Below are 14704 nucleotides of genomic sequence, written 5' to 3'. Positions count from 1 at the left end.
CGAAAAGTGTGAGATGATCCACATGAGTTCCAAAAGAAATCCGTTGGAGTTCGATTACTCGATAAATAGTACAATTCTCAAGGCTGTCAATTCAACTAAGTACCTGGGTGTTAAAATTACGAACAACTTTAGTTGGAAAGACCACATAGATAATATTGTCGGGAAGGCGAGTCAAAGGTTGCGTTTCATTGGCAGGACACTTAGCAGATGCAACAAGTCCACTAAAGAGACAGCTTACACTACACTCGTTCGACCTCTGTTAGAATATTGCTGCGGAGTGTGGGATCCTTACCAGGTGGGATTGACGGAGGACATCGAAAGGGTGCAAAAAAGGGCAGCTCGTTTTGTATTATCGCGTTATAGGGGAGAGAGTGTGGCAGATATGATAGACGAGTTGGGATGGAAGTCATTACAGCATAGACGTTTTTCGTCGCGGCGAGACCTTCTTACGAAATTTCAGTCACCAACTTTCTCTTCCGAATGCGAAAATATTTTGTTGAGCCCAACCTACATAGGTAGGAATGATCATCAAAATAAAATAAGAGAAATCAGAGCTCGAACAGAAAGGTTTAGGTGTTTGTTTTTCCCGCTCGCTGTTCGGGAGTGGAATAGTAGAGAGAAAGTATGATTGTGGTTCGATGAACCCTCTGCCAAGCACTTAAATGTGAATTGCAGAGTAGTCATGTAGATGTAGATGTAGATGTAGATTATATGGGGTTAGTTTTACGAGTAGCAATAGAGGAACATACATTCACATGAACAGGCATTTGGTTCTATGTTTGCAGTAGAATTCTGACTTCTTTCTTACGTTAATATTATTTATAATGTTGTGTTTAGGAAGGAGGTATCGTCTATTATATTCCTTATGGTCTTAATGCATTTGTCTAAAATTAAACGCAGCCGAGACGCATCTGTACACGGCTTCCCCACAGATTTTAAAAGCGCGCCGCGGCAGGGCCGGCATTATGTTGTGAACAGCATGTAGAGGCGCCTCGTGACTTAGCTGGGTAGGCAGAGTGGGGACTCGCTCACTCGCTCTTCAGTTTACCGACAGACTATACATGAGTGGGCCTTCGGCTCCGAAAGCCCATATCGATGATGTTTCGTGGGGCTGACACTTGCTGATGGCCCAGCATTGAAATCCGAACAATTTCACAGAAAGGTTGCACTTCTGTCACGTTGAAGGATTCTCTCCAGTCGTCAATTGGCCCGTTCTGGCAGGAAGTTTTTCCGGCCGTAGCGATGTCGGAGACTTGGTTTTACCGGATTCTTGATATACGGAAAAATCTCCACTTCATCGTTACCTCGGAGGTGCTGTGTCCCATGGTTCGTGCGTCTTGTATAACACGTTGAAACTAACATACATCAAGATAACCAGCCATTTTAGCAGCAGTTGCCGATCTAAGAACTGCACGAGACACTTTTGGTCTCACATAGTCGTAGCCTACGGTAGCGCCTTTTTCTGCCTGTCCACACATCTCTGTACTTGAATACACTTGTCTATAACAGTTACTTTGACGCTTCACTTCACGATACGCACCCCTACGTTCTTCACTCTTGAAGACCGAAAACTTTTGCTCAAAGATCCACCGTAGGACATCGAAAGGGTGCAAAAAAGGGCAGCTCGTTTTGTATTATCACGTAATAGGGGAGAGAGTGTGGCAGATATTATACGCGAATTGGGATGGAAGTCATTAAAGCAAAGATGTTTCTCGTCGTGGCGAGATCTATTCACGAAATTTCGGTCACGAACTTTCGCTTCCGAATGCGAAAATATTCTGTTTAGCCCACCCTAGATAGGTAGGAATGATCATAAAAAAAATAAAAAAATAAAAAAAAAGAGAAATCAGAGCTCGAACAGAAAGGTTTAGGTGTTCGTTTTTCACGTGCGCTGTTCGGGAGTGGAATGGTAGAGAGATTAGTATGATTGTGGTTCGATGAACCCTCTGCCAAGCACTTAAATGTGAATTGCAGAGTAGTCATGTAGATGTAGATGTAGAAGTTTCAACGCCAACATTAACAATCTTTACATCAGTCCAATCGTTTACGCAACAATTTCGAGTGTCATTGAAAAATTTATACCTTTGCATTTGAAAACAACATCTCCTGAATGGCTCACTTCATAAAAACTTAAAAGTATTACCACCATAACAGATATACGTGCCTCTCTGGTTGCTATCATTTGCTGAAAACCTCGTTTCGGTAAGTCGCTGCTCTCCGCGAAATAAAAGATTCTGAATGATCAATCCATATTTCTTGTGATCTGGAGCGAAATGATCCCACTGTGACGTTGGTTGGCGAGCATATTCTGTTGAGTGAAATATTTTGCTACTACAGTTTGTAATTCCTGTCTCGTACATACAAGGTCTCACGATTTAGGCGGGAGACTTCCGAATTTCCACTTTGTCTGCCGAATAGTCCATTATTTCTCCCAATGTTTTGCTGACTATGGTCACACCTAGCACATTTGTTTTGGAAACGCGCCATTTCAGGTTCTTGGGCAGTGGTCGAAAGAACTTCGCTCATGATTCATTTCTAATCGATACGCGTATCGGATCTCTAAGAAGTCGAGGAAAACGGAATTCGCGCTCCATCTGTATATCGATTGTTATTTTTCCTTTTTCCCGCACATTTTGTGAGTGTATAATATTATTACTCAGTGTTGTGTTCTGCTGGGACTTGGGTTTGTTTGTTGTCGTTGTGCATGAAAATAAGTGAAGTCTATTATTATACAACGTTACCAGAGCGAGATTTTCACTCTGCAGCGGAGTGTGAGCTGATTTGAAACTTCCTGTCAGGTCAAAACTGTATGCCGGACCCAGACTCGAACTCGGGACCTTTGCCTTTCACGGGCAAGTGCTCTACGAACTGAACTACCCAAGCATAACTCACCGCCCGTACACACAGCTGTACTTCTGCCAGTACCTCGTCTCCTACCTTCTAAACTTTACAGAAGGTCTCCTGCGAACCTTGCAGACCTACCTCTCTTGAAAGAAAGGATATTGCGGAGACATGGCCTAGCCACAGCCTGGGGGATGTTTCCAGAATGAGATTTTCACTCTGCAGCGGAGTGTTCACTGATATGAAACTTCCTGGCGGATGAAAACTGTGTGCCGGACCGAGACTCGAACTCGGGACCTTTGCCTTTCGTGGGCAAGTGCTCTTGGTCCGGTAGACAGCTTTGATCTGCCAGGAAGTTTAATTATGCAACGTTTCTATAATCGTATGAATCTTTTAGTGGAAATGTTACATGAATCTCTGAGAGACTTTATTTTTGTGTATTTCTTTTCTGTCTTATTCGTCATATTCATAGTATTTTGATTCGGTTCTCATCATAGGAAAAAAATCTAACTGTCGAATCGGGAAGAAATGCGTCGTTTGTGTTCTGCGTGCGTTGCTGACGTTTTTGTATCACATGGTGGAAAAAGAAACGATGTTTCGAAACGTGTGGAAAAAAAAAACCAAGCAAAGGGGTATGGAATCAACATCTTGTGTGACAATAGCGGAAATTCCTAGAGGGAAAAGTGCGGACTGGGGAACGGCAAATGGCGTAAAGAAACATATAGAGACCAGCCAACACAAGTCAAATGGTTCAAATGTCTCTGAGCACTATGGGACTTAACTTCTGAGGTCATCATTCCCTCAGAACTTCGAACTATTTAAACCTAACTAAGCTAAGGACGTCACACACATCCATGCCCGAGGCAGGATTCGAACCTACGACCGTAGCGGTCGCGCGGGTCCAGACTGTAGCGCCTAGAACCGCTCGGTCACCCAGGCCGGCGACGAGGATGAGCAAGAACGGATTGTTTACTTATTACAGCCAGAGGTGGTTGTTCTGGATACTGATTCCTCAGCATCTATGCACTCAGATTGCGTGAGAATGTAATCACATGTCAGTTCTAGTATAATATATTTGTCCAATGAATACCCATTCATCATCTGCATTTCTCCTTGGTTTCGCAATTTCAATCGCCAATATTGTAGATTCATATCTGCCAGTCATGAGCTACGACCCAAAATATAACAAAATTATTCTAGGCAAATACTTGTGCTGAGTTCACCTCTAGAACAGCCTCAGCTGAGGTACGAATCATAGCAAGCTCTCGGCGGAGCAATGGATAACTCCTAACTGAACATATAGATGTGACACGTTCGATTTCTGGAATTTTTACACATTTTTAAAACTTTTACATAAAATACGAAAATAGCGTCAGTAAGAAATGATTGCAGTTTACATAGCTTGACAGTAATCTTAGTTTGAGACATGGACAATAGACAATAAATGCGAACAAACAATTCACTTTTTTGAAAGCACTGTTAGTAGTCAAGATACCGCCATACGCACACAGTAAAACGGCTGTTATGTTCGTGACTGTAAACTGGTGTGAGTGTCTGAAGCAACTTTACTTGATTTCCATGTAAGATGATGAAACTTCAAACGTTTAAGCAATAATGATCGTAACTGGACAGTGCCAAGATAAAAAAAAATGTTTGTAAGAGTAAAAAGTGTGTGGTCGCATTAAGAACAAAATATCTCATTGAAAGTGACTTGCGTGAACAGCGACTGCAAACATAAGCGTATGTAAACAGCAAGGAAAATACAATGATATTCGGTGCGGTGAGGCTTTGTAGCTGTGACTGATCTTCATTTGAGAGGAGTGTCTAGTCGGTTTTCAAAACAGTTAAAATAATTCTATGAGGGGGGATCGAACCAGAGATCTACAGATAGTCTGTTCATACATTCGCTAGTCTACCGCTCTTATAAATTTATTTTTTTTATGTTTTGTAGATCACATTTTGTTGCTTGTTGTTCGTTGTGTGTGTTCGGGGTGGACGTCCCACGACGATTGTTCAAGTTCATCATTGATCGATTAACTCACTTTTTTTCCGAAGTTACTGAAAAACTTTATTGCTTGCACCCACTTATAGTTCAGACAATTGTTTCTTCTCCAATGCACAAATGTATATTCAACATTCTGCACATTTCAGTTTAAAAGTACAAAACTTGCGAAGTAGTGCCGGACGGTGTGGCCGAGCGGTTCTAAGCGCTTCAGTCTGGAACCGCGCGGCCGCCACGGTCGCAGGTTCGAATCCTGCCTCCGGCATGGATGTGTGTGATGTCCTTAGGTTAGTTAGGTTTAAGTAGTTCTAGGTTCTAGAGGACTGATGACCTCAGATGTTAAGTCACATAGTGCTCAGAGCCATTTGAACCATTTGACTTGTTTCTTTTTCTTTCTTTTTTTTCGATGTAGTACACAGTAGAAATCACTCGAGAATTGAAGATTTTCATTTCTTATTGTCAATCAGATTGGTTTGATCCAGAATTAGCACAAGTATTTTGTTGCCTACGAAATGCTTTGCCAGTTTTTCACATAGAGCAATCAACGGAATGTCAAACGCCTCCGACGTACATTCAGTAGACAACGTGTCGTCACTCCACTCCGTCTGCTCGTACAGGGTGAGTCAGCGGTATCATCGACTTTTTCAGACTGTTCAAATGGCTCTGAGCACTGTGGGACAACTGCAGTGATCATCAGTCCCCTAGAACTTAGACCTACGTAAACGTAACTAAACTCAGGACATCACACAAATCCATGCCTGAGGCAGGATTCGAACCTGCGACCGTAGGAGTTGCACGGTTCCATACTGTAGCGCCTAGAACCGCTCGACCACATCGGCCGGCTATCGACTTTTTCTTCACGCCTCTAGATAGTGCTTTCCGCATATCAAAAGCATTTTTATCAGGATCACCTGAAGAGTATTCCAAAACAGTTCTGTATACAATGTACCTGTACATGTTTATTGCAACTTTGTTGGAGACACTCAAACGTCCCCTTGGAAAAATTATTGAATTACTGTGCTGATAAATCTCTTACATTAGTTTGATTTTCAAACAGCTGAGCAAAACTGAACGTACTCATACATTTCGCTCTTCACCTATTCTGATCAACAATAAACTGACACACTATATTTTTTAGCGCAACGCAATATGACTTTCAATAATCCTACAAGAGAATGTCCCTGACTAACATTAATCTATACCTTTCACAAATCACATACCTCACAAAAATCTTCGTTACTCGAACTACAGAAATACAGCGAGCGACACTACTGCCAGCTAAATAGAAGATTCAAACTACTGAAGGCACTAACTACTGATAGGCATAGTCAGCAAATGAAAGATTTTGGAACAGAACAAACAATGTATTTTACCTTAATAGTGTTCAAAAGTCATAACATACACTCCTGGAAATGGAAAAAAGAACACATTGACACCGGTGTGTCAGACCCACCATACTTGCTCCGGACACTGCGAGAGGGCTGTACAAGCAATGATCACACGCACGGCACAGCGGACACACCAGGATACGCGGTGTTGGCCGTCGAATGGCGCTAGCTGCGCAGCATTTGTGCACCGCCGCCGTCAGTGTCAGCCAGTTTGCCGTGGCATACGGAGCTCCATCGCAGTCTTTAACACTGGTAGCATGCCGCGACAGCGTGGACGTGAACCGTATGTGCAGTTGACGGACTTTGAGCGAGGGCGTATAGTGGGCATGCGGGAGGCCGGGTGGACGTACCGCCGAATTGCTCAACACGTGGGGCGTGAGGTCTCCACAGTACATCGATGTTGTCGCCAGTGGTCGGCGGAAGGTGCACGTACCCGTCGACCTGGGACCGGACCGCAGCGACGCACAGATGCACGCCAAGTAGGTAGGATCCTACGCAGTGCCGTAGGGGACCGCACCGCCACGTCCCAGCAAATTAGGGACACTGTTGCTCCTGGGGTATCGGCGAGGACCATTCGCAACCGTCTCCATGAAGCTGGGCTACGGTCCCACACATCGTTAGGCCGTCTTCCGCTCACGCCCCAACATCGTGCAGCCCGCCTCCAGTGGTGTCGCGACAGACGTGAATGGAGGGACGAATGGAAACGTGTCGTCTTCAGCGATGAGAGTCGCTTATGCCTTGGTGCCAATGATGGTCGTATGCGTGTTTGGCGCCGTGCAGGTGAGCGCCACAATCAGGACTGCATACGACCGAGGCACACAGGGCCAACACCCGGCATCCTGGTGTGGGGAGCAATCTCCTACACTGGCCGTACACTTCTGGCGATCGTCGAGGGGACACTGAATAGTGCACGGTACATCCAAACCGTCATCGAACCCATCGTTCTACCATTCCTAGACCGGCAAGGGAACTTGCTGTTCCAACAGGACAATGCACGTCCGCATGTATCCCATGCCACCCAACGTGCTCTAGAAGGTGTAAGTCAACTACCCTGGCTAGCAAGATCTCCGGATCTGTCCCCCATTGAGCATGTTTGGGACTGGATGAAGCGTCGTCTCTCCCGGTCAGCACGTCCAGCACGAATGCTGGTCCAACTGAGGCGCCAGGTGGAAATGGCATGGCAAGCCGTTCCACAGGACTACATCCAGCAACTCTACGATCGTCTCCATGGGAGAATAGCAGCCTGCATTGCTGCGAAAGGAGGATATACACTGTACTAGTGCCGACATTGTGCATGCTCTGTTGCCTGTGTCTATGTGGCTGTGGTTCTGTCAGTATGATCATGTGATGTATCTGCCCCCAGGAATGTGTCAATAAAGTTTCCCCTTCCTGGGACAATGAATTCACGGTGTTCTTATTTCAATTTCCAGGAGTGTATATATAGCAGTACATGACATCCATTCTTGCAAATGAACTGTTTCTGGTGGACACACGTGCAAATCATCGGCTCTGAAAAATCCGCCATCCTACTTCCCCACATCCACGACTGCTGGCGGCTCACCTCCAACTGCGCAACGCTACGCGCTGTTTTAGGTTGGCCGCAAGATGAGACGCAGGTCCATGAGGTGACGCAGGGTGACTCTCGGTCAGTTTTTGCGAACCACACAACTGAATGGTCCCACGCACGTTATAGTGCAGTGGGACGTGACGCAGTATCTGCGCTTGGTGACCCTGGTGACAGCAGTCTCCTGTACGCAGTTTACTGCGAGGCTCACGGTGGTTCTCGCTGTTGGTAGCTCGAAACGGAGGAAAAGCTAATTGAAGCCGTACGTGTTCGCAAAGTTCTGTATGATACAAGCCATGAAGATTACTTGAAAACGAAGCTGAAAGCTGAGAAGTGGGAGGAAGTGGCCAAGGAAACGGACATAGGAAACGGTAAGTTGCATTGTAATTCGTTGTTAACATTCTACATTGATATTGTTAAAACTCTGTAGCAAATTTTCGTGATTTGCTCTGTCCTGGTTAAATGTTTATCATAAAAGATGCCTAGGTTCCTTACAATATCATTCCTTACTAGCGTGTAGCCCTCCATATCTACAAGTGTAAACGGAATAGATGGATTTAACCACGTCTTTGATATCAATATAGAATCGAAACTGTCGCCCGAGTATATATATCCAGGGCGTTACAAAAAGGTACGGCCAAACTTTCAGGAAACCCCTAGGGAATGGCGTATTGTATCACAGCCGTCCACAGTACGAGCACGAAGAGTCTCAACATTTGGTACCGGGGTTGCGTAGACAAGAGCTTTCAGCTGCCCCCATAAATGAAAGTCAAGAGGGTTGAGGTCAGGAGAGCGTGGAGGCCACGTAATTGGTAAATACTGACAAAACTAAAATGAACTCTAACATGGAAATTAAGCGTTACGGGCACATGTACACATAACATCTTTTCTTTATTTGTGTGTGAGGAATGTTTCCTGAAAGTTTGGCCGTACCTTTTTGTAGAAATAGGTACCTAAAAACGATCCTGTATTAGAATGCAACGTTGTGTCAAAACTTCAAACCAATCGGTCAAGAGCATTCGGAGGTTAGTGGCTATACACAAGCCAACAGAACATTTTTATATATAGAGATATATGCTAATCATAATAGCTTACCTTAAAAACACGGCTAGTTTCTTCTTGGTTCCAATCGGCCTTGTAGCGTTGCATCCCTGTCTGTCAATTTCATTCTTGATGAGATCATGCAGTTCTTGCAATTGATCACAGTGTAATCTAAAATAGTTCGTGTATTTTTCATCATCAAATTCCTTAGTTAAAGCGAATTCCCCATGACTTAGTCTTCTTTTCATGTACGCACTTTTATCTGCTTTTTGTTTCATCAAAGCGATGTAACACCGTTTCGAACTCAAACTCAGAATCGGAATCCAATTCTGAACATGTATGTATTAACAACATAGCAGTAGTATTCGCCATCTCTGCCCGAGCCAAAGTTCCTTAGCAAAGCAATCTGCGTATTGAAACTGCGACCCAACATGCGATGATTCTACATCTACATGCATACTCCGCAAGCTACCTGACGGTGTGTGACGGAGGGTACCTTGAGAACCTCTATCTGTTCTCCCTTCTATTCCAGTCTCGTATTGTTCGTGGAAAGTAGGATTGTCGGTATGCTTCTGTGTGGGCTCTAATTTCTATGATCTTATCCTCATGGTCTCTTCTTGAGGAAGAGCAATATACTGCTTGACTCTTCGGTGAAGGTATGTTCTCGAAACTTCAACTAAAGCCAGTACCGATCTACTGAGCGTCTCTCCCGCAGAGTCTTCCACTGGAGTTTCTCTATCATCTCCGTAATGCTTTCGCTATTACTAAATGATCTTGTAACGAAGCGCGCTGCTCTCCGTTGGATATTCTCTCTCTCTTCTATCAACCCTATCTGGTACGGATCCCACACTGTTGAGCAGTATTCAAGCAGTGGGCGAACAAGCGTACTTTAACCTACTTCCTTTGTTTTCGGATTGTGTTTCCTTACGATTCTTCCAATGAATCTCAGTCTCGCATCTGCTTTACCGACGATTCATTTTATATGGTCATTTCATTTTAAATCACTCCTAACGCGTACTCCCAGATAATTTATAGAATTAACTGCTTCCAGTTGCTGACCTGCTATTTTGTAGCTAAATGATAAGGGATCTATCTTTCTGTGTATTCGCAGCACATTACACGTGTCTACATTGAAATTCAATTGCCATTCCCTGCACCATGCGTCAATTCGCTGCAGATCCTCCTGCATTTCAGTAGATTTTCCATTGTTACAATCTCTCGTTACATCACAGCATCATCTGCAAAAAGCCTCAGTGAACTTCCGATGTCACTCACCTGGCCATTTATGTATGTTGTGAATAACAACGGTCCTATGACACTCCCCTGTGGCACATGTGAAATCGCTCTTACTTCGGAAGACTTCTCTCCATTGAGAATGACATGCTGCGTTCAGTTATCTAGAAACTCCTCAATCCAATCATACAATTGGTCTGATAGTCCATATGCTCTTACTTTGTTCATTAAACGACTGTGGGGAACTGTATCGAACGCCTTGCGGAAGTCAAGAAACACGGCATCTACCTGTGAACCCGTGTCTATGGCCCTCTGAGTCTCGGGGACGAATAGCGCGAGCTGGGTTTCACACGACCGCCTTTTTCGAAACGCATGCTGATTCCTACAGAGTAGATTTGTAGTCTCCAGTAAAGTCATTACACTCGAATATAATACGTGTTCCAAAATCCTACAACTGATCAACGTTAGAGATATAGGTCTATATAGTTCTGCACGTATCTTCCACGTCCCTTCTTGAAAACGGGGATGACCTGTGCCCTTTTCCAATCCTTTGGAACGCTACGCTCTTCTAGAGACCTACGGTACACCGCTGCAAGAAGGGGGGCAAGTTCCTTCGCGTACTCTGTGCTAAATCGATCTGGTACCCCATCAGGTCCAGCTGCCTTTCCTCTTTTGAGCGGGTTTCTCTATCCCTCTGTCTATTTCGATATCTACCATTTTGTCATCTGTGCGACAATCTAGAGAAGGATCTACGGTGCAGTCTTGTCGCCGTGATTCACGCTACAGTGAGGAATTTGGAGTGAGGCCCCCTGCGTCACCTCACGGACCGGGCGTCTCATCTTGCGACCCGCGTTAACAGCCAACTGCCCAACACTACAATAGCGAATATTACAACAATGCCACCCAGCCACAGACTGCACACAGCACAGCCAGTGATTTTCATACAGAGCGCTACGTGACGTTACCAATATAAAAACCTAAACAGCCTAGTTACAACACTTACGAACAGATGAACAAAGCAGGAGCGCTTTTTCTCCGACACGTCCTCGAGCAAGGCCGTTAGGCGGGCTGCAAGATGAGACGCACGGCCTGTGAGGCGACGCAGGCTGAGTCACGCCAAATTCCTCACAGCAACGTGAGTCACGGCGACAATCATCGCAAGCTGGATCTGCAGCGAATTGACGCATAGTGCAGGGAATGGCAATTGAATTTCAATGTAGACACGTGTAATGTGCTGCGAATACATAGAAAGATAGATCGCTTATCATTTAGCTACAAAATAGCAGGTCAGCAACTGGAAGCAGTTAATTCCATAAATTATCTGGGAGTACGCACTAGGACTAATTTAAAATGGAATGACCATATAAAATTAATCGTCGGTAAAGCAGATGCCCGACTGAGATTCATTGGCAGAATCGTAAGGAAATGCAATCCGAAAACAAAGGAAGTAGGTCACAGGACGCTTGTTCGCCCACTGCTTGAATACTGCTCAACAGTGTGGGATCCGTACCAGATAGGGTTGATAGAAGAGATAGAGAAGATCCAACGGAGAGCAGCGCGCTTCGTTACAGGATCATTTAGTAATCGCGAAAGCGTTACGGAGATGAGAGAGAAACTCCAGTGGAAGACTCTGCGGGAGAGACGCTCAGTAGCTCGGTACTGGCTTTTGTTGAAGTTTCGAGAACATACCTTCACCGAAGAGTCAAGCAGTATATTGCTCTTCCTCGAGAAGAGACCATGAGGATAAAATCAGAGAGATTAGAGCCCACACAGAAGCATACCGACAATCCTTCTTTCCACGAACAATACGAGACTGGAATAGAAGGGAGAAACGATAGAGGTTCTCAAGGTACCCTCCGCCACACACCGTCAGGTGGCTTGCGGAGTATGGATGTAGATGTAGAATCATCGCATGTTGGATCGCAGTTTCAATACGCAGATTGCTTTGCTAAGGAACTTTGGCTCGGGCAGAGATGGCGACTACTACTGCTATGTTAATAGATACAAATTCTGAATCGGATTCCGATTCTGAGTTTGAGTTTGAAACGGTGTGTTACATAGCTTTGATGAAACTGGCTACAGGCTCTCACGCCGAAGAAGGCACAAGGAGGACCATATGGCGTGAGTCAGTAGGGGCAGAGAAGCTGGTGAGAAAAGCCCTTGCTGTCGCCAGGCCTACTGTATATATAGCGAGATGTGGGCAAATTGTGGTGTCACCGCCAGACACCACACTTGCGAGGTGGTGGCCTTTAAATCGGCCGCGGTCCGTTAGTATACGTCGGACCCGCGTGTCGGCACTTTCAGTGATTGCAGACCGAGCGCCGCCACACGGCAGGTCTAGAGAGACTTCCTAGAACTCGCCCCAGTTGTACAGCCGACTTTGCTGGCGATGGTTCACTGACAAAATACGCTCTAATTTGCCGAGACGATAGTTTAGCATAGCCTTCAGCTACGTCATTCGCTACGACCTAGCTAGGCGCCATTATCAGTTACTATTGACATTGTGAACTATGTACCCTCAAGAGCGACGTTCATCATTAATGGATTAAATTTAAGTATTCCACCAGCTACGTCCGTTTTTCTAAATTCTAATTTCCTTGTCCTGTTCCAGACCTCACGCCAGCCTGCGTGAGCTAAAACACGTGTCTTTCGGCCTCCTCTAGTAACACGGTGTTGGCTCTCCTGCCAACCACAACACAAAATTCAATATTATCAGTTAACAGAAACCGTATTTTCGTAGTAGAAACAGAATCCTTTAGTCTTAAGGACTATCCAACAACAAATCAATTTAAACAGTCCTCAGAGAACTTTGTGTCATTACTCGGACGACAGTTTCGATTCTATATTGATATCAAAGACGTGGTTAAATCCATCTATTCCGTTTACACTGGTAGATATGTAGCGCTACACGCTAGTGAGGAATGATATTGTAAGAAACCTAGGCATCTTTTTTGATAAACATTTAACCAGGACAGAGCACATCACAAAAATTTGCTACAGAGTTTTAACAATGACAATGTAGAATGTTAACAACGATCTACAATGCAACTTATCGTTTCGTATGTCCGTTGCCTTGGCCACTTCCTCCCACTTCTCAGCTTTCAGCTTCGTTTTCAAGTAATCTTCGTGGCTTGTATCATACAGGACTTTGCGAACACGTACGGCTTCAATTAGCTTTTCCTCCGTTTCGAGCTATCAACAGCGAGAACCACCGTGAGCCTCGCAGTAAACTTCGTACAGGAGACTGCGGTCACCAGGGTCACCAAGCGCAGATACTGCGTCACGTCCCACTGCACTATAACGTGCGCGGGACCATCCAGTTGTGTGGTTCGCAAAAACTCACCGTGAGTCACCCTGCGTCGTCTCACGGACCTGCATCTCATCTTGCGGCCAGGCTGCCAACCCCAGTCGATGGTGCTCTGGTGACACTGTCAAATCATTCTCGTGACCATGCCAGATTTCTCCGTGGCCCTCTGCCTTGCCCATAATGTAACCCATGATTTCCCCATTTGGCGATTCTGCCACTTGAAACTATTCATTCCAGTGAGCGAGGTACTCCATGTAGAAAGTCAGTCCATGAGTTTCAGTCAGTGGATCCAGATTCACATTATTGAATTTGAACATGTCATTACAAGTGAAGGGCCTCAGGGTTGTCACGCTTACAACTTTTGAAAACAATCTTCCAAGAACCTATTCAGTAATTGACCTACTCGGGGGAACACAATGGTAAGCGCCATCGTCGTGTATTTTGCGGTAGATGGCTAATGACACCACCTGTGGGATGCACAATGCAGTAAACTTACTAGTAGTTCCAAATTCACTCAACAGATGTGAGGGAGGAGCTTAATGGAAAGCGCCACTGTCCGTGCACAATGCAGTAAACTTACTAGTAGTTCCAAATTCACTCAACAGATGTGAGGGAGGAGCTTAATGGAAAGCGCCACTGTCCGTCTGCTGCGGAAACATAATGGTAAGTGACAGAGAGAATGGCGGCAAGTAAAAACATCTCCGAGATTATGGCAACAGTGAACATGGCAGAAGATGAGGAATATACTTCCAATGATACTAATATCTTCGAGAGGGATCCAGAATACATTCCTAACGATTCACATGACTCAGAGGTATGTTTTTTTAAATATACTGTCTTTAGTACGTTTCACCAACATAATAGTAAGTGCATGTACATACCATTATGTTCGTGAAGTATAACTGAAAATTACGTTCGCTGACAACTACGAGATGTCCAGATCAGTGGTGCGAGATCATCAAGAAGTCAGCTAAGAAGAATCCATTGCTTGTATATAATATGAAAAGAGAGGATTTCTATCAAAAACGACACTCTAAAGAAGCGTTTGTCTTCAGATAGAAGAAAGTTGATGGCCGAGATGTCAACCCAAGGAAAGTATGTAGGTGGAAGGTGACCTCCGAATATCCATCATCTTTATTCATCAGCGAGACATTTTGTCATGACATTTGGCATGAAATAAACTTCAGGAAATGTGGGAGGCAAGGACCAGTTCCTACGCTTCGACTTAAATACAGTGCGCCATGGCTTATTGAAAAGAAGGAAGTTGCTGACGTTCTGTCGCTCCTAAATTACATACCTCCTGTCCACAATGTATTTTTCCTGCCACT

At 44.8% G+C, this 14704-nt stretch overlaps 1 protein-coding gene and 1 pseudogene across 1 annotated transcript in view; one reads left to right on the top strand and one right to left on the bottom strand.

Moving 5' to 3' along the window:
- Window positions 1–14704, top strand: part of LOC126293614 (uncharacterized) — a 69944-nt gene that overhangs the window by 12711 nt on the left and 42529 nt on the right. The gene's annotated exons all lie outside the window — the stretch shown is intronic.
- On the bottom strand, window positions 5435–13760 carry LOC126293615 (N-alpha-acetyltransferase 20-like; annotated as a pseudogene).

Source organism: Schistocerca gregaria, chromosome 10 (genome assembly GCF_023897955.1).
Source record: "Schistocerca gregaria isolate iqSchGreg1 chromosome 10, iqSchGreg1.2, whole genome shotgun sequence".
In the NCBI taxonomy this organism is placed as follows: Eukaryota; Metazoa; Arthropoda; class Insecta; order Orthoptera; family Acrididae; genus Schistocerca; species Schistocerca gregaria.
Note: the sequence above shows the minus strand (reverse complement) of the source record. Positions and strands in the feature narration are given on the sequence as shown.